At 43.2% G+C, this 6,000-nt stretch overlaps 1 protein-coding gene across 3 annotated transcripts in view; it reads right to left on the reverse strand.

Moving 5' to 3' along the window:
• Positions 1-5,603, reverse strand: part of MGAT5B (alpha-1,6-mannosylglycoprotein 6-beta-N-acetylglucosaminyltransferase B) — an 83,967-nt gene extending 78,364 nt beyond the window's left edge. The window contains exon 1 of one of the 3 annotated variants that reach the window (XM_075846311.1): positions 5,583-5,603. The gene's annotated coding sequence lies outside the window, so the exon portion shown is untranslated. Of the gene's footprint in view, positions 1-3,440; positions 3,612-3,651; positions 3,804-5,582 lie in introns of those variants that run through there. The other 2 variants (XM_075846310.1, XM_075846312.1) reach the window with 2 other exon arrangements.
• Positions 5,604-6,000: the final 397 nt, after the last annotated feature.

Raw genomic sequence — 6,000 nt, forward strand, 5'->3', positions numbered from 1 at the left:
CTGTCTAGGCTTCTGCTCGCCTCTTCATAAAAACAAATCGGGTTGGTTTGACAACTTCTGTCCTTAGTAAAACCGTGCTGGCTGTCACTTATAATACTATTTTTTGTCACATAATCCTGTATATAGTCCCTCAATAGCCCCTCAAACATTTTCCCCACAATGGATGTTAAGCTAACTGGTCTATAATTACTCGGGGAAGACCTAGAGCCCTTTTTGAAAATAGGCACCACATTTGCCCTGCGCCAGTCCCTTGGCACTATACCAGTCACTAGAGAATCTCTAAATATTATGAAGAGGGGGACAGAAATAACTGAACTAAGCTCCTTAAGAACTCTAGGGTGTAACCCATCTGGTCCCGGGGCCTTGTGTACGTTTATTTTATTTTATTTAGCTTGCACCATATCTACATTCATCCAATTCAGTATATCAACTGATATATTAACAGCACTGGCACCAGCTACATCAGCTGCTCTTTCTTAGGCTGTATATACAGAGCTGAAGAACCCAATTAGTAACTCTGCCTTCTCTTGATCCCCTGTGACCAACTCCCCATTACCACTATCTAGGGGTTCTACATGTTCAGACCTTGGCTTTTTTACATTTATATACTTGAAGAATTTTTGGGGATTTGTTTTACTATCCTTGGCCACCTGCCTTTCATTTTGTATTTTTGCCGATGATCTGGCCGGGGATTCTGCTCCTAGAGGAAACCCCTGAGGTCACTGAATATATATGGACATTGACATCAGGGACTCCTACTGGAGCGGAATCCCCGGCCAGGATCTGCAGCGGGGATTACGCTCATGGAGTAGCTACTGACCATATATGGACAGTGACTTTCCTCTAGGAGCAAAATCCCCGACCTATGCTCTGGCTGAGGATTCCGTTCATAGAGGGAGTCCCAATGGACCTATCTCCAGGGGGGGAAGGGCTCTGTGGCACTACCAGGCAGGGGGGCTCTGTGGGACTACCAGGGAGGGGGCTCTGTGGCACTACCAGGGATGGGGGCTCAGTGGCACTACGTGGGAGGGGGGCTCAGTGGCACTATGTGGGAGGGGGGCTGTGTGGCACTGCCTGGGAGGGGAGCTGTGTGGCACTGCCTGGGAGGGGAGCTGTGTGGCACTATCTATAGAGGGCACTATCTTCAAGGGGGTGTGGCACTATCTACATGGATACTGTGGCAATATATATGGGGACTATCTACAGGGGACACTGTGGCACTATGTACATGGGCACTATCTATATGGGCACTGTCACTATCTACAAGGGCACTTGCACTAGGTGCAGCTAAGGGGGCATTATACTGTATAGGGGCAGGTATGGGGGCATTCTGTATGGGGAATTTGTTTGGGCATTATACTGCATGGGGGGCATCTTTTTTGGCTTTTTACTGTATGGGTGCATCTATGGGGCAGTATACTGTATGGTGGAAGCTATGGGGCATTATACTGTATGGTGGCAGCTATGGGGCATTATGCTGTATGGTGGCAGCTATGGCGGCATTAAACTGTGTGGGGACAGCTATTTGGCATTATACTGTGCGGGAGGCACTATGGGAGCATGATACTGTGTGGGCTGAACTGGGTGTGTATGGGCGGGAATTGGGTGGGATTAGAGGTGTGGCTTAAAAATTGCTGCAACGCATCGGTTGTCCCTCTTTGTGATACTTGAAAGTTGGGAGGTATACTTTTAGTAATTTTCAAAACCCTGTTTGTTAAGTATAGCAACCATATGTTGGACTCTCCTAGATATTGAGGAACAGGCAAGTACATTGATTGTTTAGGTCAGGTGTTCTATGCGTTTACAGACTGAATAGAATTATACTTCTTATGTCAAATTATATAAGATATATGTCACATTTTATGTTTCTATAGAGCAATGATAATACTGTAGGGTTTAGGAGCCTCACATGTAGGCAGGCGAATAATTAGGGGAAGGCTAGTGGAACATGTACCCTGCTGCTGGACACCCAGGGGGGCGCCAACAAGCCACTCTGCCTTTGCCAGGGTATTTAAGTACAGGGCTAGGACAGCAAAGTAAATCTTTGCCACAGGTGCCTCAGTGAAGGAAAGCCTAGCTTTGCATGTAGACCACAACTATTCTGAAGGGAAGCATTAGTTATATTATATAAACTCATGAAATCATAGGACATCTCAACATAAAGTAAAATATATCTATTGATAAGTAAATCTGGCACCTGATAGTCTGGAAGTATTGGTAATCTGGTTTTTGCTTATAATAGTACAAAACTATTTTTTTATCTGGAATCACCAAATATTTTAAATAACGTGCTCCTTAAACAAGTTTCTTCTTTCGTTTTACTTGAATAGTAACCTTGTGGGTAACGCCTGGTCTGGTATATTGGTGGCTGCTCATACCAAGCTTAACAACTAAACCGTGGGAGTACGCATTCTGGAGATTACTATGGTGGGTTAATAACAGCGTCCATTAACTGTGATGTAATATAATGCTGTCTCGTTGATAATATAGATATATCTCCCCTGTAGTCATCCTGTAAGTTCTGTTCCACTATCTCCTGCTATTCCCTTTGTATTGGTTACAGAATACAGACAGGGATTTTAACTGTTTTGCTTTGAATTGAATTCAGAAAGGAACGTATTTTCTGACAGAGAAAAGTCTATGGACCTTGATATTATGCAGACTGATGCATGAACTGCAAATGAGTACAGATATCCCTTTCACAGCATATTAGCAGGCAAGCAAACATATCAATGCACGAAATATACATTTAGGGTACAATAATATGAGTAACACATAGTTCAGCTAAACATTACACTATAGATACACAACTGACATGCTGTATATCTGTCAGATACATTGTAATACACAAGTGTCATCCTTGTCTTCAAATAAATAATAAAATAATACAAAATATAATAGCGCACACACACACACACACACACACACACACACACACACACACACACACACGCACACATATATACATACATACATACATACATACATACATAGTATTCTACCAGCTCCCTTATAGACAAATGACTGGAGCCTGAATTCCGCACACATATAAAGAGTCAAATAGAATATAGGACTATCCCAATACTATAGCGATATTTACCAGGCATCACATGTAGAGTCACTCATATATCTAGATTATATGATGATACATGGCTCTAACATATGGGCACTGTGTTGGCAGCGTGTCTTATACCAGTTATTGTATAATTATCTTCATTATAGCTACACATACAATGCTATGTACATTCACAAGGATTTTGTGAATTATAATAATACAGGTACAGTGGTAAACAGTTCATTGCTGTACATGATGCCAGTATCTATTATTGTCTAAAGCGTTTGAAAAAAAATAGCAGACAAAACATGCCCCTTTAATACCCACAATAATGCCAACACCTTAGCCTCATGCAATGTATTCCAGGAGCAAGATCATCAGTTACCTCTCACCGCCAGCATCACAGTCCTTCCACATATAGTCAAATATGTAGAGAAGAATATGGGATTTCCAATATATAATCCCTATGCACATACAATAAACTGTGCCAGAGGTTCCCAGTCTTTAATTGTATGCAAAGCACCAGGTAATCCATCATGCATCTAGTACTGCTGATAAATACACATAGGTAGCCAATAACTTAGAAGAGCCCATACCCTGAGTGCTTGGTATAACTCAGCAGCAGAGGTTACTGGGTGGCAGACTATTCCAGGGTGGCAGAGGATGCTCCATCTCTTCTCCACAAACCTGTCAGTACCTTCTTACCCGGCCATGCACTGCGCTCTGCCAGCTGAGTGTGGGGGCTGCATTGTTTTCAGCCGGCTGTATTACACCTATTACATTTGCGCCATCTGCTGCCGAACCATTGGTATTACAGGATCACTTTCAAAGTGTTGGAGGAGACCAGAGATATTTAACCCCCTCCAACCCATGAAGCTGGCCAGTGGTAAAGATCTGTGTCACACAACATAATAACAATTTTTTAGCTCTAACCACTGTTATGCCTGCATATTGGCACAGGGAAAGAAAAACCTAGAGTCAGTACCATAGCTTCTGAAGGTATGAAAAAGAAAGATGTAATATTTTCCAGAGTCTAAATGAATCATAAACAATATTACAACTGTGCCAGTATTTTTTGCATTGTTTTTTTATGGTGACCGAATGTTTCAATCAGATGCAGCAAAAATCTATTTCATGCCCAATGCTCACATTGAGAAAATGACGACGTGAACTGATGACATCTGTCTCAAGTGACCGTCATGACCCAACATGTTGGAAAATCAGTTCCCATAAATACTTTCTATCTTGTATGAACCAAATGGACAGATAGAGATTAGATTGTAGCCCCGCTTTACCTGTAAGGCTCTCTTCACACTGCATTTGGGAAATACATTTGGAGTATACATTGGCTAAACGTATGCTAAAAGGGCACTCTTTCGGCATAAATAATTTTGTATAATAGTAGGCTATGTTCACATCTGCGTCAGGGCTCCGTTCCGTCGGAGCTTTCCATCGGAACGGAGCCCTGACTGACACAAACGGAAACCATAGGTTTCCGTTTCCATCACCATGGATTTCAATGGTGACGGATCCGGTGCCAATGGTTTCCGTTTGTCTCAGTTGTGCAAGGGTTCCGTCGTTTTCACGGACTCAATAGCGTAGTCGACTATGGTATTGATTCCGTCAAAACGACGGAATCCTTGCACAACGGAGACAAACGGAAACCATTGGCACCGGATCCGTCACCATTGAAATGAATTAAATGGTGATGGAAACGGAAACCTATGGTTTCGGGCCTGTTCACATCAGCGTTGGCTTTCCGTTCCGGGGTTCCGTCGGAGGTTTCCGTCGGGTGAACCCTGCAACGGAAAGTGAAACTGAAACCACAGCTCTTGTTTCGTCACCATTCCGGCAGGTTTCTGTTTTAACGACGGAATCAATAGCGGAGTCGACTGCGCTATTGATTCTGTCGGAAAACCGTAAACATGCCGGAATGGTGACGAACGGAAACCATAAGCAATGTTTCCATCACCATTGATATCAATGGTGACGGAAACGGAAGCTGTGGTTTCAGTTTGACTATCTGTTGCGGGGCTCACCCGACGGAAACCTCCGACGGAGCCTCGGAACAGAAAGCCAACGGTGATGTGAACAGGCCCTAATTTTGTGTCAGTCAGGGCTCCGTTCCGAAGAAAAACTCAGACGGAACGTCGGAACGGAACCCTGACGCAGATGTGAATAAAGCCGTGGTCTATTGGCATGTTGATGTATTTGTCAGGAGCACTGCGACAAACATTTATCCCAAGTGTGAACATAACCATAGATTATGCGTTTACCCCACACAGAGTTATACACTACTGGATGCGCGGTCTTAGTTACTCGGGCATAAAGTGCACAGTGTATTTATCACCTCCAGACATTTCTGTAATCTGTGTGATTATATCTTGCCCTATTTATATATACATTTACAGCTCGCAGACACATCAGGTCCTTCTGGGTATAAATAATATATGTCGCCTCTGCTGTGAAGCATACGTTGTGAAGGGGAGGTGAGATCTATACTCATACTTATCATCTATAAACTCACATTCTTAGGCATTTCCTCCTGTTTCCCCGCTGACGCCAGCACTGTATTTGAGGAGCAGGGTGGAGAGAGAGAGATAAATTTAGACAGATCTGTGGAGCACAGTGTCTATATGTACCCTGGGTGCAGAAGAATACATTCAATGAACTAGATCAGAACGTATGCACAGTCTTCCTCCTCTTCCTTGACAGGGAGAATAGGACTATTGATCTCGATTAGATCTGCTCCTATTGATGAACTAATGTCAATGGAGGTGAAGTGCTTCAGTATTTTCACTTCTAATCACATTGTGGAATGTCCATTTTATTCCCTCAGGAAGTGACGGTGTTGTATGGATTAGAGCTGGAAATGTACATGAAGATTTTCAGAGGAGAAGAAGCAGACAATGACAAGAGAGAAACGCGCTCCTTCTCTACCTTTT

The sequence above is a fragment of the Rhinoderma darwinii genome, chromosome 13 (genome assembly GCF_050947455.1).
Source record: "Rhinoderma darwinii isolate aRhiDar2 chromosome 13, aRhiDar2.hap1, whole genome shotgun sequence".
In the NCBI taxonomy this organism is placed as follows: domain Eukaryota; kingdom Metazoa; phylum Chordata; class Amphibia; order Anura; family Rhinodermatidae; genus Rhinoderma; species Rhinoderma darwinii.